Source organism: Camponotus floridanus, unplaced genomic scaffold, assembly GCF_003227725.1.
Source record: "Camponotus floridanus strain SB8 unplaced genomic scaffold, Cflo_v7.5 scaffold9, whole genome shotgun sequence".
NCBI classification, from domain to species: Eukaryota; Metazoa; Arthropoda; class Insecta; order Hymenoptera; family Formicidae; genus Camponotus; species Camponotus floridanus.
Window position 1 is genome coordinate 1,182,590 of NW_020229860.1, and position 26,742 is coordinate 1,209,331.

Consider the following 26,742-nt stretch of genomic DNA (forward strand, 5'->3'; position numbering starts at 1 on the left):
CAACAATGAAAACAAATACAGTTTTGACGAACATTAATCACGAACATTAATCGTGATTAAATTCAATTAATCGATATAAGTATATAATGTAATATAAAAATTAATATATATAAAAATTTGAAAAAATTCTTATTTCTTTGAACTTAATCTCTGAAATTTTTGATTCTTAATTTTATTCTAAATTGAATCATTATTTATATAAAATGTTGTATTAAATGATAAAACTAAAATAAATGGAAAAAAATAAAAACGAGGATATACAAGTGAATAAAAAATAACAAATAAAAGCTCTGAGTGATTTCACATTAGAACATAACAATCGTTTTGTCATTGAACTGATGAATCCGAAATGTAATAAAAAAAAATTTATTCTACCCATGCATGTGTTTTTTGCGCGAAATCGTCGAGCACGCGATTCTGTAAAAACCGTAAAAACCGAACGCTTCCACGCGTCGTGAATTCCAACGAAAATTCACGCTGATGCAAGTAAACAAATGCGCAATCGTTAAACAAAAATATTCGGCCAAACTGCTGAACATACACGTGACTACCGACTAAATATTTACGTAGCTGAGTGCCGGCGTCGGTAATAACAAAGGAAAATAGGCGAAATGCAAACAACAATGCATCGCATTCGTGCGACACGCTACAGACAGCGGCGCGCCTTTCTAACGGTGCGGTTTGACGTGTCCCTTTTATACTTAGGATAAAAAAACTTAATACTGATAAGTTTTAAGTCGACCGTGACTAATATTCTTTCTAATATTAACCGACGGATTTGTAGAAAAATTGTATTAGCATGGATTAGTATAAGAGCAAATTTCACGGAAAGATTTTGTTACAAGTTGGAAAACCATTTTTTCTCAGCTTCAAACACAGTAAAACAGAGCAAACAAGATCAGATAATCTTTATGGCCGGAAAAATTTCCTCGCAATCTTACATAAAATGATGATATAAAATTTTTAATAATATAATTTTTTTTATTATCCGTAGATGACATAATTTTACGATTACCTGTAGATTACTAAAATATGTCGTAAATATTGAATTTACAAAGGAGGAACAGTCCGCTTATCACATCTTATCGGATCGCATGTTTCGTTACTTCGAAAACGCAATTCCAACGTGTAACCGAGGCCGCCGTCGCGCTCCCGAGGCGGTTATAGCGCGCTCGATTTAAATTAATAAAGCTAATCAGACTAATCTATTGACCGAACCAGGCCGCTCCGCGCCGCCATTGTTGATGGTCCGCTCGAAATATGCAAATGAGCGGGGGATGAAAGCGGATGGGTACATCAGCCGCGCGCGTCATCGCTCAGGTACCCGTTCGTCGCCGTTATGCCTCGTTTCCCTGTGTATGTGGGTACGCCTGTGATAATGAAAATACCGGGCTGCCAGTATCGCGGGAAAGAGGGGAGAGGGAGAAAGAGCGAGTCTAACCGGGGCGATCATTACAGTCATCAGCGAGATGACCGGCTCGATAGTCGATCAATTAAATGACCCTGCTGGAGTCTCTCTCGCTCTCTCTCCGAGACCCGAAATCGATGCTGCGCAAACGAGGCGCCTCCGGCGTGTCGGAAAGAGTACGCACCCCGACGATGAGCGATAAAATTATTTTAGAAAATTACCGCTGATGATGACGATGAGAGACGCGAATCGAGTTAGGTAATATTTAATGAGCGTGTGTTTTCGAGTAGCTGATGCCGCCGATCGCGTATACCTTGCGCGCAAAATTGTTCGCGGATCTCGTTACGCGGAAAGCTAACGCAACGATAAGTTTGTTACATCGCGTTTAGCCAGCCGTTGTACGCAAAGAGGCACCTAACCGACTGGTCTGCGTTACATATCGTTGGTAAATGGAGTTTCGCGGATAATTACAGCGGCAACTGCGGTAAGGGTCGAAATAAAGTTCGGTTAGCCGGCGTTCATTGCGGAATCGCGAACGCGGAATTGTGGACACGGAATTTGAGTTTTCCGCGAGCAATTGAGGGGCGTGGCTCGTCACTAAACATTTTACGATGTAATAATACCAACAGAGATAATTGTTCCATTATGCGTCGTTCCGTTTGCGAAATATCGAGATACCGCGATATCTCCGATACCTTCACTTCGATTCCACTCGAGAATAAGAATCGAATTTTAAGATTACAGATTCGAATAACTATAAATAAATCTTTTTTCTCGCGCAAGTTCCGCGAACAATTTCTACGACAACGAAGGGGAGGAGGAAATATTTTTTGCGCAAATTATTCCACTCTCGGACGGTAATTCAAAGTCATTTCACTGCTTATAAAAACAAGCAATAAGAGACTGACCGCAAATAGTCGTTTCTTTTTATGAAACTTATTTTTGCGTTATGTACGTTAAAGCACAAGTTACCGAGAATGCTGTTCGATACTCGCAACGCGCTTATAATCTATACGAATCACATAGCGTGTACGTTGTAAACGTTACGTCATGATTTACTTTCGCGCAATATATTTTAAAATAATACGGTTAATTACATGAAGAAACGCGTGTGTGCTATATAAAAATTTTACAATTTTACAATTAAAATTATATAATTATATAATTATAATATAATTGCAACAGCAAGTAAAAAATTTTTAATGAAATGTTAGAAGAATTTTTAAATTATTGCCAAATTTTATACGTATTAATAATAGAAGAAATAGAAGAAATAAAAGAATTAATAGAGAAAATATGATTTGCATGTTATTTTAATATCATAGGAAATATTCAAAATGAAAAAGAAAATTTCATCATAATCTTTGTAACATTGCTAGGAAAGTATAATCCCATTACATGCAATTTTAATGGCAAGTCCTTTTGAGTCACTCTTTTGTTATGCGCTTTTTTACGATTAGCCATTAGTATGTGAGTATCACAGAAGAGACAGTAGGTAAAATCCCATTTTATTTCAATTAACCTATCATGCTTAATCAATTAAACAAAGTTTGAACTTTTAAATTTCCCCTATGAACACTTTTAGTTAATTTTAGTAGAATAATGTTTCTAAATGGCTTTAAAATGTTTCCTTTTCTTTTTTGTCTTTTGTGTAATTTTGTGTAGTATTGTATTCATATATATTTTAACTTTTTATAGTTTTATATATATAACATATATATAATTTTTATTAAAATCAGTAACATATTGATCATGCTTAGTAAAAACGAAAAGAATGATCTTTTTACATAAAATGACGTAAAATGAACGTAAAATTATAAAATATAATGTATAAAATATAATTATATTATTTGAGATATACTACATCTCTCGAAACAACATAAAAACATTCAAGTGATCAATAACATTTTAAATAATATAATAATTCTATAACACGCATAATTCGATACAATGACAATAATAAACGAAAAAACGGAGGAAATAAAACATTATTCTCAAAGTAGCTTTATTACAAAATTTTCTTATGCGGAAATTATATAAAGTTAACTGATATCCTTCAAACAATTGCCATCTTATCGAATAGTGGAAAAGGAGCTTAAGCTTCCAATTTTATTTTAGCGTAGTGCCTGTGAATTTAAACAGTATATGTATATATAAGTAGATATGTATATGTATCGATGAGGCTGTAAAACGAACAGGCAATGAGCCAAGAGACGTTGCTCTACACGAGAGCACGTGTAAACCGTGCGGAGGAGGATCGTTGCGTACCTTATGGGGTTACGAGTGACGTTACCGGGGTTACAGCGAAGTTATAGCCGTTTATGCGAGCTGTTGCACGGGCTATTTGCCTTTGTACAAGTTACGCTCGTCGAACGAGAACGCTAAGCAGCTGTGAAGGAAATTCGTGGTGAAAAGAGCGATAAATACGTACACGACTGGCATAGCGTTTTGTGGAATCTTATAGAAATAAATCTTAAAATTAACAATAATGGTAACAAAATGTATCTCCTTTTAAAACTAATCATTTTAAAATTACATGTATGAAGAAAAATATACATAAATCAGTTTTGTGTATATGAAAAATTTATATTGATTTACATATAATATGTAAAAAATTTATATTAATTTACATATAATGATTTACATATAATATGTAAGTATCATCTTCATTTTGTTACTGTTACATTTCAAGTATAAGAAAAAAGATGGTTGTTCCGTAAATATTTTTTTCTCTGAATCACTCCGCCGTTATCGTCGTGACGATCATGATCCATTTCTTCAGCCGAAGGGCGTTTATCGCGATCGTTGAACGCCTCCGCCAACGAAACTGCGCCACCAGACGTAGGCGCAGGATGTAAGTGCAATTACCGGCAAGGATCGGATTTATCCGGGCTGTAAGGCAGCGGGCGAATCGCGCGGAGGGAGAGGAAGAGAGGAAGAGAGCGCGAGAATGCTATTTCCTCGCAAATCGGGCCTTTGACAGCCTCGTCTGCTTCGCCAAATACGATGGTTTTCAACGTGTGGGAGTAGTCTGTCGGTTAGGTTTATTGATCTAATTTAAATAACGGGCAACGAGGGGTGCTATCTCATCGCGACCCCGTCGAGAATCCTCCTGTTCTGAATCTTGTCAGTGCCCTTCTTTCGCTCCGCGTGTCTGATGACTGAAGGATTTACGGACTTTTATTGCGCGGAGCATTTATCTCGGGCGGGCGCTCATGCAAATTAAGATCTCACTGCTCGGAGACGCATTCGGAGCGCATAGTACATAGAGCATTACTGCCTTCGCTGTCTGTCGATGAAGGAAAAAAGAAAGAGAAAGAGTTTTTGTCTCGAGTCTCGCAGATGCACAATGCTTCCCTTTGTTGCCACCTCGGCATCGTCCGCTACCCGAGCGTCCTTCCCTTTCATTCTTCCTCTTCGGTGTACTTTCCTTCGCACCGATTTACACGGAGATGCGATCTTCTATGGTATTCTCTGTAAATTTTTACGGCACGTGTTTCTGCGTTCGCAGAAAATATGCATTTGTGCGTGAACGACAAAAATATCTTTCTTTTCGTCCGGCGTGTATTTTTCTCTAGGCCTATCAAGAGTATTCTTTCCTCTTTAATTGTGTCATACATGTTTATTTCTACGTGAAATTAGCGTCTCTCTCGTTTTCAAATACCATTTTTTTAAATGTAAAATTGGGTAAGAGACATAAAAATAGTAGAAGTACAGTTGTAGATATTGTGCTCGAATTGGCTGAAAATGGTGGAAACGGCTTACATTGCAAGCGATGCTAATAATTCCGAGCAATTTCAAGCTCGAGCGACTTCTCCATTGCGAAGCGATTTATATACGCATTAAATTACTTTTCCTTTCTGCTGCCGGTAGCAAGCTATGATAATTATACAAGACAATTGTATACCATGGAATCGCGCGAATAGCCTACTTTCTACTTTTGCCAGCATTTTGTCAGTTTATTACAAAGAGCATAAATTTCAAAAATAGAAACTCTTGCACGAATAGGTACATATCACCTACTCAAATATAGTAGATGTTCTGTATTAAATTGATAATATTCTTCTTCTCAATTAAATTGATAATATTCTTCTTCTCTCTTATTATATATGAAATTATAATTATCTTTTCCTATAATTTTACAGTATTAATAAATGTCATTAAAAATGAGATGAATGTATAACAAGAATGTAATTTCAGTTATAATAGGGAACCACTTAGACCCACTTAAATGTCTTCTAAATACTACTGATGATAGATTTGACCAATAAGGTAATAATTATTGTACATGTCGCTTGAAATCGATCCATAATTTATTGCTCCGCTTAATCGATGATAATAATACTGCGTACTGTATTCATTAACCAAACTCATTATTCATTTAACGCGAAAAAATGGCATGTGTTTCGATCAGAACAGGCGTCGTTACGCTTTCTCAATTATACCATATGACAATTTTACAGCGTACAAATGAAGGGATATAAAATACTTTAAAATAATGGAGACGCAAATTTAAATATTATACATTATAAAAATTGAAATAAATTTTATATTTCTCTCTGACCTACTTTTTTACGTTACTCGCTTCCACAAAAGTCAAAGTGATCGAACAATCGTATAATTATCAGAATACAACAGCTGTTTAAGTTAATTTATATAAAATTATCTGAAACAGTACTATTTATAACAACCTACAAGCATGTTCATGTCTATATATCGACGATATCATTTACGAAGGAAAAAAATGCATGCCTTCCCTCTCTCTCTCTTTCTATTTTCATCCCGCAATTGCCTCTAATTTACTAATAATTAATAACCGTACGCAATCCACATATCAAGTATGAGCTATGCAGAATTGAAAAAAATTGCAGGTTGAAAAATAGTCCATATTGCCCTTCGCCGGACATCTAATAGCGGACTTTAGCGTAATTTCGTCATCAGGCACGCTTATCGTGACGACTTCGTCATGTGCTCTGACCGGAGCAGACTGCACGGGATGCAATTCGCAAAGTGCACGCCATATGACGTATAATGTAGTCACCCTGCGACGCGACGGTCCGCAGGGAGTGAAAGTATAATGTCGGCACGTACGAAGGAATTTTCTAGCGGCACGTGGTCGACGCACGAATCGGCGTGCATATGGGAGAAAGGATTGTTCGGCGGCGCGTAGACGGGAAAAATTAAATGCAACTGTCGGAGAGGGGGAAGGGGAGAAGGACCGCTAATTTTGGGCTGTCGCGGTGGCGGCGACGGCGATGGTTTTTCGAGGGTGGGTAAACGCATTATACGGCTTCAAATATAAATACTAGCGTGAAAGGAAGGGTTGTCGCGCGATTGGGGATCACTACGAATGTGTCATGCAGACGGATCGAAAGCTTCGATTCGCCTGAGGGTTCGTCAATACACGTGTGGCAGAATAGTGACTGATCGCTCTTCACGCTCGGATAATCCCGGAGTATTTGCGGCCAGAAAGTCGAGAGTGTAGGTGTAAGGTTTAATTAATACGTATCGACCCGTTGATGCTTTCGACCTTCTCTGATTAAACGGTGATTGCACTTTCACTTCTCTCTTTCTCTCTCTCCACCCCCCTCTCTTTCTGTCTTTTTCTTTTTTTTTCTCTTATTACTATCTCGTTATATCCTCCTTAAAATGTTTATAATCGGAGAATAAAAGTTTTGTATATTATAAAATTGTTTTAGAAAAATTTTATGATACAACGAACACAGATGTTATAGAACTAATATTTTTTATGCACAATTTTTTTTATCGTAATAATATTTATTATTTATATTTTAACGTTTTCTAACATTTTCATAATTTTATGTATAATTTTCACACGAAGATTAAATGAATATAATTGATAGAAATTTGTAGATAGCTTAATATCGCTAGTCGAATTTTTCAAAAGGTTAAATGAGATTGTGTAGTCGACCAAACTAGCCAGAATTATAATTTATTCAATACGACGTTTCGACCATATGGTTGTGGTCCTTATCAAGTATACAAAATTAGCCGACGTAATGATAATCAGAGTATCGGCATAGATAGTAATCTTGTGCAAAGCACATTTAATAATTGATAGAGTTATGTGATTTAGCGATAAGCAGTCGTGACGGCTTGTAATCTCAGCGTCATATGCATAAATGTATCGAAGCTAATATATCCGTGAAGGTAGCAATTAGCACGACATGTTCTTGCGAAAGCACGATAGACAAGTGGACGCTAAAACACAGAAGTGGTAAGAATATAGACGAGATGATTGTATAAAAGTTAAAATGAATACCACAAGATATATAAACGCTTCTGGTGCATTGAATCAGTGGCTTCGATTCTGACAATAATAGAGGTCACGATACGTAGATACTCGTACATGCTGATAGCAAACGTTCCTTCGGGTCTGCATTACGTTAGCTACTACCAAGCACTAATTAACATCACAATGGCACATTATACTCTATTCTTCATCGGTTCCACGAAGCTATCTCAGTAAGTGATTATTACCGGATTGCGATCGCGGGCATACACGATCGCAATCGACGCTGGTGAATTATGCAACGGGTGTTACTTCATCAAAACTCCCAACATTATTAACACATCGGGTCTTGGTTCTCAAGCTGAAAATGCTTCTCTAAAAATTTGCGCAAAAAAAGATATTCTTTTTCTCAGAAGTTAGTAAATAGTACGGGAGGCTAGTGAAACGCATTTGTAATTGATGATATAACGAGCGCGATTCTCGGCTTCGCACGATTTATAATTGCTTTTGTCCATTTAGTAACTTGTGCAAACCCTTTTATCCCGCAAACTGACTGTCGCGTCAGACAAATCAGTAAGTTGCTTCGTTAATTTATATTCATTACATACAAATTGAATATTATATTATTCTGCGGTAGGGCGCGAACTCTTCCCCTAAGGGCTCTCTCCGCACGGCTGACACCCTATTGCCGCACGAGCAATCGCATTTGTGTGCGGCAATGATTCTAGCACAATCAACGGCACGAGCCTCGCCATTCTGATGAATCGCTCTGTTTGTATTTCGTAGATACAGAAATACGATACTTATTGAGAACAGCCGTGAAATCTAAATGGCATCCGTAAAATATATGTACGATACTCTCTCGATCGATCCCGTCGAGCAAGACGGTAAAAAAGTTTGATTTATTTCGACCTCGATACTCATCTTTAGTTATTTTCGCGAACTGTACGACGACGCGGGAATTTATTTAATGTATTGCAGCCGTCTTACCACAAACTGCCGTACTGGTGCAATAGTAAATCGCGAGGAAATATCGTTCCCCCGAGAGACGGAAATGGATATTTATCGTGCGCTGGGAAAAAGAGAAAAAAAGAATAAAATAAAATGTCATTATTGCTTTTACTACTCTTTTTCTTTATCGCTTTGATAGTACATTGCAAAAAAAAATACGAACATTCAGCGGAAGATTATCCTCCCTATTCTTTATTCATATTAAGGATATAATTTCGCGAAACTCGTTTTTTCGAATTACAGACTTCATCATGATAAAGTCGTCGCGGAATTATTAAAGAGTTTGACAAGTCACAATTTACAAAATTGAATGGACATGGATAAATTAGAGCTAGTAATTGCAGAACGAACTTTTATCTCGTACAATTTTGTACGATCAAATTGTTGGAACGAATTACAGAGCTCGAGAGACCGCTATGTCGTGTAAAAGGATCTTACGGTTTGCTGATAAATTATTTAGATCCAGGTACTTGCTCCACTTTTATTTCGTGTGTCACGAATACTTCAACATTATACTATATATATAAAACGTCGATAAAAAGAGCGATAAAATATACCAAAATTCTAAAACGTATAAAGAGATTTAATCGGATTTTTTAGCGATTTTTTTGGATCTATCGGACGCTCTTACTATTTGCCTTTCTCAAAGAAAATATTTATATTTCAGTTATGAATTTATTTTTTCTAGAATGTATATCTTTGCGGTAATAAAACTTACTTATTTAAATATTTTAATTATTATATTCGCAAATTACAATTATTAATATTTTATACAGATTGATGCATATTTATATCAATATTGACACGTTTCATTAAGATAAATATTTCACAAAAAATTGACGTGATTAATTTTACAATGAAAAATATTCTGTATTAGAAACTGTTTGAAACTCTTTAGAGTATCGACTATTATTCAAAATCTAATAAAGAGGTGCGAGAGATAGCAAAAGCGGACCGGCTGGTAAACATGAGCAAGACGATGAAGAAACTCGTGGACGAGCGGAAAAGAGAAACCGCGCAAAGAGGTTTCAATGCTATCAGCCACCGCACTGAACATCGCGATCCCCTTTGATTATATGTTGCGATAGAGATTGTAGCACTGTTCGAGGGATGCCCTTGCCCGTCCACGACAGGCCCCATCCACCGCCCCCTTGCGCGCGGCGAAGATTATGGCAATATAACGTCGGTCAAACTCCGGTAAAAGGCCCTTCTCGTTTTTTTTCTTTTTCTTTCTACGCGACCTGCGCTCGGGAAAAGACGCGCGTGAGCGTAGGTTCCCGTCGCAGATTCCTCGCTTCCTGGATAATTTGAAGACCCCTTCGCATCGTGCAATTCGTACGTACGATTCGTCGTTGTTGATGGGCGTGCGTTGTCTCGCGAGGAGCCACGCGAAGTATTCCGTATCGTAGCTGCAACATCATTGCACGTGTACGCATGCACGCACCGTATATTATGAAACGCGAACGTCAGTGGCCCCCACGAGTTACCTTGCTAATGAGGGGTTTTCTCTTTTCTTCTTCTTCTTCTTCTTCTTCTTCTTCTCTCTCTCTCTCTTTTCCCTCATTCGCTCTCTCTCTTTGTGCAGATGATGACGTAGAAAGTTCGGCGAACGTTTCGATGCAGCGCACGAAGATGATCACAGAGATACATAAAGTGAAATAAAAGATTATTATAATTATTCGGATTTAATAGAAATCATTAGAGCAAAAATATTTTTAGGTGTATTTGTTTAAATATTAATCATAGATATATATTTACGATTTTTCTGGAAATATAAAATATCGAATATTTTTAGTTCGTCTTTATTATTATCCCTGATGCTATTTCTTTTTCAACTCGTGTAATTTTACGAGTATAATGCTCTTGTATTCTTCTGGGAATGAAATATATTAAGATCCCTTTTGGTTTGTTTCTTTCTATATAGGTTTGGTTTATTTTTGAAAAAAAGAAAGAAAAAAAATGATACTTTAAAGAATCAAGAAAGTCTTTTCTTTAAAACGCTTTTGTTCTCGTTTGAAGTATCATAGCAGAAAGGGTCGATTGAAAAAGGATCCGGCAAAAATGGTGGGCGTATACCAATCGTATCCGCATTTTCTGTCTCGAAAAGACACAAATTCGCAAACATGCGATCAAAATTAATGTAATGTGTTTCATGTTGTGGTCAATACCCTCGCAACAAATCACTCCGACGACAGATTTAAAATAAAAAATATTACAAAAACAAGAAATATAAAAAAGACAACCCTATTTAAGTCTTATTTAATTTTGATCTTAGGAGTTTAATATCCTTAATTAATGTTTATTCGGCCGTCCTGTAAATTGTTTTAACTCAAGATGCGAAAAGAGAATGTACTTGCGATGAGAGAAGAAGTTTTCTCTAGTCTCGCTTCAAAGTCTTGGCGATGGTTTATCCAGGTGTCTACTCGACCTTGAGCGAATCCTAATTAAAGGGAAACTGCAGCGATTGCAGAAATGATTAAATTCTTACGAGGCGGGACAATACCGAATAGAAATACGTGTCCGTTCGCCCTAATAGAGCCATGATGACATGTTTCTAACTATCTCCTACGTCATAATTACCCGACATTACTAGGCTGATGATACCTGTATTCGTCATCGAGTAGCGAGCGTGCAGCACTGTTACGCTTATAACATTCATTACATCGCGACTGCTACAGCAGCTGTCGAACCTCGGAGCGTATCCTGGATTTCATGCTATATATTAGATATTGTTATTAATATGAGACATGCAGTGTATAGACAGTTTTATAGCAGAATAGCTATCGCATTACGATCGCGGTAATAAGATTATCCTTGATCTATCCAGAAGACAGCTTCCAGAAAACCCCCGGAGGTACCGTCGACTTTGTTGATCGCAAAGGCAAACGATCCTTCTGGGATTCGTGATTCAAGATGGGTAAATGGATCTAATTATAATCGCATTAGGATCGCTGGCGCCAGTTTGAGAGGATGCTAAGCGTAATCTAGATCGATTCTTAGTCCAAATATTATATTTATTTAGTCTAAATATTATATTATATTTATGTCGTATGTACAATACCACATCTTTTCTACGCACATTCAATAAATTAAATGAATTAAATAAAATTTTCAATTATATAAAAAAAGAAAAGAAAACATAAAAAAATATATCTTTTTACAGCATCGAGAATTTAAATTTATAAATGTCAAGGAGATTAAAGAAATTAAACCGATTAATGTAACATGAGATATACTTTACTGACATAATAACATTTGCTTATTATCGCATCTCGTTATCGCGTATAGATCTTTCTACACCATAATAATCGACTTACACCTCGATAACGACAACGGTGATTTCAGTCGCGCAACGAAATCTAATACGAGGTCGATCCGTGATCGGGATCGAAAAACACCGTCGCAGGATCACCATCCTCATGATCCGCCAGCCGTGCAAGAGGTTCGCTTACAGGAGCAATCGAAGCGTGTCCTTCCCCATTCGTCGACAATGTTTCGCGTGCGCTTTGACTGTGACCACGAAGCGTGGCAGTCGTGCGTGTGTCACTCGATGACTCCTGGCCCTTGCCAGGATCGTTCTTCTACCCCGCCCTAAACGTGCACGCGTTGCAAGTCGGGCCTGCTCCTCCTCCCGTCGTCCCTCAACTATGCGCGGCGTTTCCCTCATGCGGACTCCGAGGCTTAAGGTTTACCGCGAGCGCAGACCACCAGGTCCCCCTCTGTTACCCTCCTCGCTCGTGTCCCCCTCCCGTCAAACCTCGCGACGTGCCTGCATCGTCTGTGCAGCGCCGGCAAGGTTTGCTTTCGCTCTCGTTTGCAAAAAAATATATTTATAAGAAAGAGTAAAAATCGCGCGAATAAACAACATTTTCGAAATAAAAACAAAGATTGAAAATATACAGCTACGCTTTTCAATTTCCTAAATAATAATATAGGAAATTAAATTAATTACACTATAGTTTGAATAATCTCCTAGACATTCTCTAGCATCGACATCGTAAAATTAGCCGAATATTGCCTATTTAGGCGGGGACGCACCGTGAAGGGACGTGTAACCACGAAGCTGGCCGTAAACGTAATCGCGCATAAACGATAATTTCTAATCATCGTCGACAACGGCTCCGAAGTAAGAATCCAAGCGCGGGATTATTAATTCGAGGAGTCGCGGGGGTCAAATTAAATTTGAAGCGACGGGATGGTCTTGGCGTCCATCGTTTAATGCCCCATCCAATCTCATCTACAAAGTCGCGACGATTAACCCCGCGCGCCGACCGCGAAGAAGCAAGCAGCGGCAACAGCTACCGCCGGCTCCTCTTCTTCAGGGGTAGATGACTCCGGGGTCGGCACTCTCTCCTTCCCTCATCCTTTTTCTCTCTCTTCCTCTCTTCCTCTTTCTCTCGATCTCCGCGCATCTCGACGTGCAACTACTGTTCGCCACATGGCCTCTGTCCCTTCTTCCTCTTCGCTTCGTCGGCTCCTGATCTCCTCTCCTTCTCCCTTCCTTCCTTTCCGCGCTCCAACCCGCTCGCTCGCGATGCCGCAATTATTGCCAGTATTCTGGGCTGACGTGACGTGACACACTCGGCCCATGTGCACGGGGTCAGGCTTCGGGGTTAGCTGAAATTACGGTCGGCAGGCGCCTCGCCGAAGAGCGAATTACATGCACGCGTGCCGGAGCGTTCCGCGCGCGCATCCTCGCCTGTACACGCGCGAGGATGCGACCTTTTCCACGACAATTCGCGCTAATCGATAATTTTGCAGTGTTTAATTTCGTAGGCCTATCCTATTACTTGGACGATCGACTCGTAAAAATGCGTGGCAAAATTATACGTATTTAATTATGCAAAAAAAGTAAGAGGATATACATGATAATATATGATGTGTTGAAGGATATTTTAATTAATTTGCTTGTACTTTTTACTATTGTTTTTTTATTGGAATATGCAGCTGCGCGAATCAATGCGAATGTTGACAGCATCGTTAGATATTTCAAGTTTTTGCGTGATCATTTTTTTTTGCTTTTGAATGATTCATGAGAATATATTGTCACCTCGCAATATAAGTAGCTCTACACTCTTGTGCAGTTATAATTATGCTTGACAAAAAAGAATGCGAGATAAGAGCATGTCATCTCGTATTGAAAGCACTTCTGCGTAAATCTCTCTCATCGTTGTACGGAAGACAAGAGTAATACAAAGAAATAATCGAGAATCGAGAAAATATTGCGAAAGGAGGATTATTGATACAGGAGGATTATTGATATTTGAAAACGTAGAAATTCGGCTACTCGGGACAATGGATCACAGAGGCTCAGAAAGAGATTAGCTTAATTGTATTCCTCTTCTTTTCTTTTCGAAGGAAACGAGTAACCTTCAAAATAGGTAGACAAAAACGTTACAATAGCAAGAAATCGCAGGTAAGAAATGATCAAGAAGCATTCACGAGTCAGAACTCTTATGTCTGATGTAGCTAAAAGAAGAAAAGATATAGAGAGAGGAAGGGGGAAAAAGAGAGAGAAGAAATAAAGAGAAAGGAATCGCAGTAGCGGGAGGAGATCGAGAGAAAAGGTAGAATAAAGAAAAGGAAAGAGATGGAGATGGAGACTTAAGACAAGGGCGAAAGAGAGAACAAGGAGTGAGAGGGCCGTGACTCGCCCGTGACATCGCGATTACGCTCGCACACCTGTGCTCGACTCAACTTCGACTTAAGAACGCCACTTACTTTACCAGTCGTCACGTGCTGCAAGAGAAGCTGGAGAGCCACGCGTCCCCACTCTCTCCTCTATAGACGTACCGTTTTCCCTCTGGCGTATCAATAATCCTCCTTTCGCAATATTTTCCCGATTCTCGATTTCGCTAGCTCACCTCGCGAATGACGGGATTTAATATAATGTCAAGTCGAGCGCCGTTTCATGACAAGTTTTCTTTCTACGCGGTAAAATTAAATGAAACTTTTTAGCGACACTCGATGACCGCAAAAAGTCACATCTCTTTCATCTTTTGCTGCTCGAAGCGATAATTATTATAAATATATTACGTATACTGTCGATTTATAGTTATCTAAAAGAATTCGATATACGTATAATTTAAATTAGAATTTTTAATTTAATTTCGATTTTATAATCCTTTATGATAAAATTAGATTTTGTGTGAAAAATCATTTTATACGTGTATATAATCGTCAAAATTATTCTTTGACAATTTAAAAGATTAATTTTATAAATTTCCTCTCTTTCGCTCCCCTTTCAGCTCAAAATATATATCAAATATACATCAAAATATTGCTATTCAAGATATAATTCTCATTATAATTTTACACATAATATAGAATTCGTAATACAATAAATGAAATCGACTCTTCAGGTCTAATTTGTATCGATACTTTCTATTTATCTATTTTAACATCTAGAAATTTTTAATTATTGCAAATGATTGTTTTTCATATCGATGCGAGAATTAAATTTACTTTGACCTCGATATCGATTTAGTAGAATACTCATTATTTGCCTTGATAGCACATATTCCACTTGCTTACCTCAATATGATGACCTCGCGACCATTATACGTATTATATATAAATATATGCGTCCACCCTCACATTTAAACCAGATGCGGAATAGATTATATTAGAATTTTTATGCATACTGATTAAGTCCAACTCCCGTTTCTTGATTCGAGATCGGATCTGAGATCTTATTACTTCTTGTTAGCGAACACCGTGGCTAACACATGATGTGCATAATCAGACAAACGTTCACTCTCGCTCTCGTGGACCGATACATGCAATTTCATTCGACTGTCGAGAATACTTTTTCCCGCCGGGATCTTTACGGTTCCATAACTTCCATATTACGCGCAAATATCATTTCCGCAAACGCCGTAATTTCGAAAACATATACTTTGATATGAAAGTGATACTTATTAATTTAATTTGATACTTTCATATATTTTAGTAAATTAAAGATATTTATTATAAGAATAAATATTTTTGCAAGAAATGTTTATAATCTACAAGTTGTATATCGCATTCGTATCAATTATCCGATATTTTATTAGTGTAATTTTATTGTCATTAAAAATGCACGATTACGTCAACAGAAACGTGATGACCGTAATTCATTTTGAATTCATAAATTATAATTGGCGATGGTTTTGCTAATAGATGTAATTGTCAGCTCTAAAATCTTAATTACTATTTATATCATTAAATTTAGTGATTGCGGTGATTAGTTAATACATCCTATAGCAGCAATTTGTCCCATCAAAAATAATCATCCTCTGGAACCATCCGAATCGTGTATAATAATAAGTTTTGCGCCATTTTGAGACATCGCGATTTTTCATGGACGACATCACTCTACGTCTATCTATTTTTTTAATGATGAATGATGGCGAAAGACGAGAAAATAGAAAGAGAAGCAATAATGAAGGAGGATTCCTTCGAAGCTTGGCACATGCCACAAGTGTGCCCAGCACGTTTTCTATTAGATTACAAACCTGGCACTCTTCTTGCTCGTCTCGGTTTAATGTTACCGTACGTTATGCGACATATTACGCGCCGTGGAAGCCCTAGGTCCTCAAGTCACAATAAACGCACATTCTTGGCGTCGCGCGTTTGTTCGCACATGAACCTGGAAACACGAGGAGGGCGAACCCGACGAATTAATCTGGCTCCCCGATATGTGTGTATGCGCGCACGTCCCTTCTTTCTGCTTCATCGGCACGTTAATTAAGGGCAGCCCTAAAGCGAAATTAAAAAATAACGCGTCGACGTATTCGATGCGATGATGCGTGACTGAGCGGCCACTTTATGGTCGTGGCGATAATTGAGAAATTTCTTTCATTACGTCGAAATGGTAAACGAGAAGACACGGATAAACTGAAGGCTTAGTATTCCAGAAACAATATCTGTATGTATCGAAGCTTGAGACAAAGGTTATGAGACTAATTCACAATATTGTTGCGAAATTAATATAAAATTTATAATCCTATAAAATTGTTTACTTAAAAAGAAAACAGCCTTTTCAGAAATTTATAAAATTATAAAATTTGCTTATTATTGTAAACATATCGTATAAAAATAATTTGTTGAGATATTTTCATTATCAATATTTCATCGTGATCAATAGTGAATCGAATAATCCAAATAACGTAGAGGCATCACATGTACTGGCTGTTTATTAATATAATTGATTTATGATTAAACAAAATATTCATTTATATTATATAATTTTATAATATATTATAACATATATATATATATATTTTACATAAATAAATATTAACTGTAAGAAAAATTGGTTGAGGTTCAAAGTTTTTTTTTTTCATTGACAAAATTTTATTAAATACATCACACATAATATTTTTTAAAATTAATTATTTTGAGTGCTGCTATAATTTGTCTCTTGTATTTTTATGTTACAGAACAACGTAGTTTTTACATCAACTTTGCTGTTGTACATCGACGAGTGAGTAACAAACTTTCATTTTATGAAAAAAAAGTATATATTTTGTAAACATATCTTATTTTTTTTTATTTTTTGCATACAAGTATTTAAATACTTTTTTATCTTACTTGACGTGCAATTCTTTAATTATTTTTCAAAAGTAATTTACTATCACGCCTATTGCGCCGCAGCGTTTGTAAGATCTCGCCAGTAAACTATAGACATTTACGTGATTACAATATAAAAATTATAATCACATAGCTTCAGATGATTTCAACATTGAAACGCACGTGCTTTAGTCGTAGTAGAACCGTATATGCGGTTAGGCCAATTCCAAATCAAAAATTGGCCCCGCCGTATGTTACGTCAGCCTCTCTCTTTCAAGCGCGACCAGCGCGCCGCTTTATTTCACGGTTGTTGCTGCATTATTTCAACGAGTTTAATGCCAGCATCCGTACAATAACTGGTTCGCCGCGCGTTACGTAATGCGCGGCAATAAGATAAGAAATCCCGTAGGGCAGTAAAACTGGTAACGCTCCCGATCGCTTTTAGTTTTCCGCCGGGTTTCCGATCGCGGGCACGCGCGCTCGTTACCTCGCAAGCACGCTCGATTTCTCGCGCGCGCACAAGAGAGAAAGAGACAGAGAGAGACAGAGAGAGAGAGAGAAGGCGTAACTACGGACCGCTATCAGATCACGCTAACTGTGTCAGTTCGTAAACGGATAATAGATAGGAGTAGTTATACACAAGAGATTCTAAAGCGACTGGGGGAAGCGGAATAAACGAGGCGAACTTATCAATCGCGAGATTCGAGAAAGCAATACGTAACGCGCGACATAAATACAACAGGAAATATCAGCCGTTACATACCGAGATAGAAAATTATACACGTATCGCATTTTCCGTAATTTGATAAAATCGCGAGTCGCGAATTGCTACCGCGAATAATTACAGTCTTGTCATTGATACTCGGAATTAAAAATAGTCAAATGTAAACTACCGCGCCTTTGAAAGCGTCATTGGATTTCTTTCGCTAACCGTAACTTGTCAATGCTGGGCAGTTACGCGTACACTTTAATTGATATTTTTTTTCTCTTTTTCTCCGGATTTCTCCTCGCTGTGCGCGCTGTTAAACCGGCTTCACCGCTCAATTATCAGCGGTAAAGAGAGACGAGCTTGTTTAGAATCCGCTCCAATGAAGTCAATACGGACAATAGCACGATAAGTAGATAATAACGCATAGTATAATAAGATAAGTAGATAATAATGCATAATATAATAAGAGAGCATGCGGGTGCGTTCCGTGCGTGACGCAGTGTATTGATAGCACGCGCCACATTGAGCCGCCGCCTATTCATGGCATCATTTAACTCCTACGCGAGCGCGAAACTCGACACACAATACTGTTTCTTTTATCATTAGTCGGACGTTAATTAGGCGACGGTATTGTTGAGCTTATGTAACGCGTATTTAACCGCGCTTGTGATTCAAAGGTCGCGATGTTTAAATCGCCAAAGCTAAATCGCCGAAGCTAAATTAACATAAGCAAACGCAGGTTATTTCTCCATTCGAAAGTACCACTGAATCTAGATTATGATTTAATAGAAAAGAACAACCTTATCTGAAGGATAAATAATAGAATGTTTACAGAAATTACAATCACACTTAAATATTAGTTGATGAAATTAATTAGCGAACGCGTACAATGGCACGTTGATTTAATGGGAGAAAAAAATCCGCCTCTCATTTAATCTACTTGTACGCGATAAATGCGCTGGCTCGGATTGATCGTTTCGCTCGGGATACTTCCATTTGAAATCGCATAATGAAAACGTACAGACCTTTTCACTCCACGTTGGCGCGTACACGCCAACGAGGGGTATTAAATTTTCATCCCATCAATTTTTTATCGGACACAGCACGCGGGATCGTGCCAATGCGTCGATACTTCTAGTTACATCTCTCGGGTCGGCGCGTTAACGAATAAACTTTATGAGCGCGCATTGAACGAATCATGCGCTCTTTTACGCGGGTATTCGAGTTACGATGTACGCGGTTCCAAAAAAAAAAAGCAAGAGAAAAATAGGGAGGGAGAGACGGAGCGAAATCAGCGAGAGGATATTTCCCTCGGCAGAGAGATTACGCCTCGGTATCGCGTAAAGTACTGCATTATTGACGATCCCGAAAGTTCGGAGGATACGCGGCGGGAATACGCATCGGCTGGTTAAGTCACCTATGCTTTAACACCCCATAACTCATCGACCCCATGCATACATACGTCGGTTAAATTACCGAGAGGTGAGGGCAGAGCAGCGCAATATACGCTCGCGCAATAGCTCTCTTTCTCTCTTGCTCTCCGCACCTTCCAGTCTTTACCCATAAACACGAGCTGCGTATCGCTTTACCCATTATAGAATCCAGCGAGTTTCCGTCTCGTCGGAGCTGCGAGCAAAACAAGCTCCTTCTGACGTTGCGAGCCGATTTTCATGGGCTTCATCATTCTCGCGTAATAGAGAGCTATACATAAAGTATACGTTCAGGGCTAAATAAACAGCTTTTGAAAATTTTATCCATGAATTATTACTCGTTAATGTTTTTAATCAATTCTTGATGACAACGTTCGCTAAAACAAGAAAAATTGAATCATACACGAGTTACGAATTCTTCTCTAAACCATTATACATCGTACAGACAATAAAGCATTGTCTAAAGCGTACACCAATGCTTTACTCGTGAATATCTTGCAAGTGCGATAATTCATCCTGTTGTAGGCAAAAAGCACGACATCGCGTATAAACATTTGGAATTTCGCGAGATGCTGGGAAGTAAATACTCGTCTCTCTAGTAGCACCTGACACCTATCACTGTCTATTCAACGATTTGACATCCGTATGCCGCATGTTAATTCGTAGCCGAGTTTCCTCCAGCAAATTGTTTGTGTAAAGACGTCTGTTTGCTAGTGCGATGCATGGAACGTGCGCGACTGAATACTAATTATAATTCAAACATATCATTGAATATATACACATTCTACACTGTTTTCGATGTAATTTAAATCTCCAGAATATAATATCACAATGTTTTTCAAGAATTAAAAAAATATTTTATAAAGTATCGAGACAGAGAGAGAGAGAGAGAGAGAGAGAGAGAGAGAGAGAGAGAGAGAGAGAGAGAAGGAAAAGAAAAGAAAATAAAATGGTATATTACATCGTCGTGTAAAAAAGTTCGCAAAACGCGTACGAAGTGTGCAATCGACCGTTGTATTAAAGCGTCGATAAAGGGGAACGAAAGCTCTCGGGAGAAAATAATTGTAGCCGCGTAATTTTCGTCCTCCTCTTGCCCTATAATGAGACGACGAATAATTAAATTTGGAGCCGGCCCGGGGCGAACTGATGCTGGCAACTTCGGGTTGCCTTCTTTTTTGCTATATGCGAGAACTGGTGGTGAAAAATCGGACTTCTCAGAAAAAGACAGCGAGCTCGGTCAGAAAGTAAAATAGAACGAAGCGAGAGGAAAGTAGAAGAAGAAGGAGGAGGAGATGAACAAAAAATACGGAAACGAATAGGAGAGCATTCGTATGTGCGGGAGGAGGACGAGGGAAAAGCGTCGAGCAGGTAAAAGCGAAAGAGTACAATTACCCACTGGCAACGAAAAATAAACTAAAAGAGGGAAGAGGGGCAAAGGTAGAGGTGCGCGAACAGTCGAACAGAGAAGAATAAGAAAGAAAGAGAAAGAAAGGAACTAAGAGAGAAGGAGAGAAAAAAAGGAGAAGCAGTAAGGCGAGGAGTTGAGGGGAAAGACCGAGGAGCAGCGAAAGACGGAATAGGAGAAACGTCGTATGCTTCATCGAGCGAGCGAGCGAGATGGAGGATGAAGCGGAGGCTGAGGAGAGCGCGCAGCGAGATAAGTGAGCGCAGAGGGAAAGAGGGAGGACTGCAAAAAAGGATCCTGAGTATTGGATGGACAAGGAAGAAACGAGAAACGCGAAGAGAAAGAGAGAAAGAAAACGCATCGAGATGCGAGGGAGGGAGAGAAAGAAAAAGAAAAGAGAAGGAGGAAGGGAGAGAAGGAGATGCAGAGATTACCATATAATGGTGCCCCGAGGGCGCATAAGCTGCGCCACAACGTAATTTCTTCGTCCCTTTTCAACGAACGGTAGCATCGCGCTGCGCACACGTTATATCCAGGCGTCTTCGTCTTTCCTTGCGCTCGTCAACTTTACTTTCTTCCTCTCTCTTGCGCGATGCTCTCTTCGTGAACCCCACCATCGACCGAGCCATCCTCTCCGAGAACTTGTTGCGAGCTGTACGCGTTGCGTTGTCAAGTCGGCCTCAAACGTAATCCACCTACTTATAGAGCCGATAATTCGTGTCCCTACCCTATTCGAGCACCGTTTCGCGAGATATCGCTTCCTCGGTGCGAATGCGTTACCGCGCTGCCAATCATCGTTTCTCTATTATGCGCGATACGCATCATCCGTGACTGCCGTATTTGCATTCGCGATTAGACAAGACCCAGTCTTCGCCAGCGCGACCGTTCCATGGATATCAGTTCCTTCGGATTACCTCGTCGACGCGCGATTTAATGCGTAGTATCTTGCCCCCTGTAAAACCGAATATATTGCATACGCGAACCTTATCTCGAAACTGGCGTATATATAAACCTCTAGTAGTTGGAAATGTTATGAATTTCAATGAGGCAAGAGGATAAGACGACGCGACGCGATGCGTTGCGACGTATCAAATTTTGGCAAGATTTTTCAGTTTATTTAAATCGAGTTTACACTCGAAATAAACTCGTAGATTTAAAATCTCGGAAAGAAATATTTCATCTTTATGATTTATTTCAAACGTATGCACCATTTTTAACGCAGTAAAAAATGATATTAAAAGACACTACAGCAAATTTCTCTTCTGCCTTATTATTTATGAAGAAAAAGTATTGAGAGAAATGCAGAATAAAAAATATTTGTGCAATATTTTATATATTTTAATCTTAAATATAAATCAAATACTCAGAATATTTGTGCCTCCTAAAAATTTTATCATCATTTTATAAAAGAAATCCAAATTTGAAAAATTTTTTTAAATTGAAGTATTTAAATTTTTAAATACATTTCTCCATTTTCTTACGCGACCTCCCGAATATTTTGCATTTCGCGTTATGTGGATAATCAATCTAACTTGTTGAAATTCGTGCCTATTGTACAAAATCCCCGTCCGTCATCGATACGGGAAGCGATAGCCGATCGAAAGTCATCGCTGTCGAGGTGAGTCGGTCGAATCGATCGACAGGAGCACCGATCCAGCCGCGTGGGAGTCGTCGCGCTCCCCGGGTGTATCTCTCGCCTTGAGTTACGTCTCACATTTTGACGTCTTCAGGCAGCACGTGACTCGTATATTTACGAGCGACACAGATGCACTCGAGGGACCCAGGACTAACGCGTACGCTCAAAGCAGCGCGAGCAAAGCGAGCGCGTACGAGGAGGCAATGAACTTCACCTCCTCGACTCTCGAGAAGACGACGACGACGACGACGACGACGCTGACGATGACGACGATGCGGGTTTTACGTGTGTATAATGGCCCGTGTTTATGCCCCCTCTTTCGTACGTAGTACTCGCTCGCAGAGCTCGCGTACGCGTTCACGCACACGCGTGTCTTTATTCGTTTAACTTTGCTCGCGCTCGCGCGCACAATACGCAAACGGACCGTCAAGAGGGAGAGAAAGAAAGAGAGAGAGAGAGAGAGAGAGAGAGACCGGTGGTATTGTCATGTCACGATAATGTCGCTCTCGGTGCAGTAGCAAGAGCCGCTTTCGATATGCAGCTCCGCGGTTCGTAATTTATGCGAGCCGTAAAAGCTCGTTTATGACGTGCTTCGGAATTTATCATCCGGAGCCGCGATTTTTGTCGCGTCGCCAATAACGACGAATTTAGAAAAGTTTCGAGCGCGCTTTATTGTCCGGCAAACTTAGAACTCGTTCAGCTGGCGGCGATGATTGATGCATGCCTGCGTAGTCCGCGTGACGCCGTAATAAACTTAAATCAGCGATATAAAGCCGCCTTTACGAGCCGCTACCTGCGAATTCTCACAACTTGTTATTTCGCGCTATCGGTGTCATGTGTATACGCGCCGGGTCCTTCCTCTCGTCGGAAAGTGTTGATAATCTTGGGGAATCTTCGATTCCATGCGACGCACAATATAAGAGTGGTAATAAACTGTTATTTTCTTGAATCATACATCTCGCTGTATGACTTGCGAGATTTATAATTTGCAAATATATTAGATCGTTTTCTAATTTACAGAATTATCTCTGGAAAGAATTGTAATATGTGATAAATTGCAGTATTACTCCTAAGGAAATATGAATAATTGATTAACTACGACTCGGTAGATCTCTGGTAGATTGCAAAACATGTGACAAGAGATAGAGATTGCACGCTCTTATCCCCGCGAGGGTCACGGAAGATGACTTTTACGAAACCTCCGGAGACTTTCGCTTATTCGTGGTAAAGAAACTACCGGGATCAGCTCGTGAAACGAATTGAATCTTACCGATTCGAAAGATTATAAAAAACAAAAAAAGATGTGTTACAATTTTAATTTGGCGAACAATCAGCAGCGATAAGCTGACGAAGAATCTGGTCGATGGCCCCCGATGTGTTACCGTAAAAATGGCCGACCGAACGGTTGCATTCGCGAGCGTGAGCTCGGTGTACTATGCAATTTTCTCAAGTCCAGTCGCTTATTCTCATTTACGTTCACGTTTACATCATCGAGGCGCAGTAAAGTGTTACTGCTAGGTGCACAGGTGCGCCCTGGTTTTTCTTTTTAGCCTCCGCCCGTTCGTCGGTCGGTCGGTCGGTCGATCGGTTGTGTTGGCTGGCGGTCAGTTTGGTCGTAGGTCTTTTTGTTCGCGGTCTGCGTAGGCACCTTAACGAGTCAGGGCCTGTCATTATCCGTTCTCGCTACCTTCCTCTGGCTCCTAGCTCCTCCATTTGCGCGCAGATTATCCTGGAAACTTATTGCGGTAAACTCGAACAATAACGGCGGATTCGAATGCGTTTTCCGAGCCTTGCCCCTCCTGTATCATCCACTTGGTTTGTTCAGCGCGGGTTTGCGCGCGCTCCGAAGAATCGCTTTATTAGCGCAAAAGTATGACGCAGTTATTCCTCGCTGCTCCGTATTCGATTGGAGACGTGTTATTAGAGGCGACCGCACGGCCGGCCGGCCGGCCGGTCGGTTGACTGGTGAGTTAAATTGCCGCGTCTTAATAACTTCTCCTTCCTTACCCGAGATATGCATCGATTATCCAAATTGAAGTGTAACGCTTTCCAAGTTATCTACGCAGTCTGCAATGTTGTTATTCGATACTGTTTTATCATTAGTCCAAGACGTACAATTTTAAAATGACATCGAAGCTCTCTCTTTCTTCCTCTTTGACATTTATACTCTGTAATCTCCCTAATGAGCTACATCTTTCTGTCCCGTTTGATACACGTTTATGGGTATGTGTTTGGACAAATATATTTTTTTGAAGACTTTATATAACACAAATTATTCTTCATTTATTTATTCGATTAATCAGTTTAATTATTTATTTTATTAATCGGTTTGTTCTATTAATTAAGATTTACATTTTGGTTTGTAAAATAAATAGAGTGATTTAGCTTTTTCGGCGTGACGAGAGAAGATTCTTTTTATCTTAGAAGATTATTTTTATTTCATGAATCTGTTCTGGTATTGATGAACAATAATCCAAAATATGCTGTTATGCTTATATATATTATACATGGCTTTTTTGCGTTAAAATAATGTTTATAAGACGTGATATGTGTGTTTTTGACGATATATAATAATCACATAGTAAGAAGATATGCGGAAATAATTATGATAGGATTCGATAAAACGTATTGATAAAAATGTCGTAATGGTGCAAGTCATCCCTACGGCAACTAGTTTATCGAACTATCTCTCAGCGACTGCATTTGTATCTGTGAGATCATTTTACAGAACTTATCGATCATACTTGCACCGATCCAGAAGTAACATATTGTATAATTGGCTCGGTCTCACTCTGACGTTTCTCTCTAAATTTTTTCCCGCGGATGTAACAAATGATTTTAATGTCGCAGCAACGTATATGACTATTAAATTTCTATAATTGCTGCCGGTGTGTTTATACGAGATACAAATTGGCGCGATGAATCTTGTCGATGCATCTCGCTCGTTAAACGATCGAGAATTTGTATTATATTGATCAGCCACGGATGCAATCGGTGAATAGACGTGCCATGAGACATAAATCATACTATTTATCTCTATTTATCTGCGAGCGGGACTCACTTTCTACTCTCTTTGAGGATTTCACAACGATACGCGTATCGCGTTTATGCGATGAAAATATCGCGTGCGCGACGAGCTTAAATTTGGCTCATTGTCGCCGGACAACGCTCTGAAAAAATGGTCACGAATGGCCTCGTAATTTCCAAACACGCGCTCTCTTTTCATTAGCAACGCGCGCTTCGCGCATGGAAGCAAATCGCGCTTTTAAATGGCACTCGCGAGAGATTTCTCGCTTCGATCGTCCAATTATCGCGCGAGCGTGTGCAGCCACGAGGCGCAGACTTTAACGACCTGCGACGTGAATAGTAAATAATAGTAAATAATAGTATCGTAACACGCCGGTCCCCACGTGCCGTAGTTGCACGTCACGAGTAAACGTCACGTATGCATGTCAATCGCCGTTCATAACTTACACCTTTCTCGCGTCATTTAAAATCTTTAATGTCGCTAAATTAAGATAGCCGTATCTTTTTAATATGCTAGTAATTTCGTCGACGCATCGGTCATGGCGCGGCCGTAATTAAACACGGTAATAAACGTAATTAAATATCTTCGATACAGGAGACAGATGGAGTTTTTAGAAAAAAAAAGCAAGATATATCTTGATATATATTTTTGATTATCATATAAATAAGTTTTAGAGAAACATAAAGTCTCAGATTGAAAGCTAGATTCGACTCGGTCCTTATATTCAACAGCGCGTACGACTTGATGAAGTCACTCGAACGTGTATCCCGAAGGCGCGATTAAACGAAGAAACGAAGAATCGAGCTCGGATGCTCTTTCGGCTTGGCTTTTCCCTTCTCTCGGCGTAGCGAAATATAAAAGCCGCGGGCGACGTGAGCTACGTGTCACTCGAACGTGTATCCCAAAGGCGCGCGCTACTGAAACGGGAGATCTGTCTCTGTCCACGGGATGGATCTTGCTTTTTTTTAATACGTCGGTCACACACGGTCGCGCGAGCGTAGTTAAACTCGATGAAGACGAATGAAGTTTAGACGAGCGGAACACGGATCGCATATTCGCGGAACATTTTTACTCGACGAACGCGAAGAAACGCGAGGTATCCGCCGACTTTCGTATACACATACGCAGGTACATTCTTTCCGCGTGGTGGTTTTTCCTCGGGACGCGCCGATGCGCAATTATCGAGCGCGGATCTGAGGGAATCCTGGGCATTCGTTTCCATCCGCGTGTCACCTGCGCCATAAATATCATTCGTGTACGCACTCGGTCTTGCGTGTGTGCACCCACGCTGCCATCGTGTCTCTTTCTC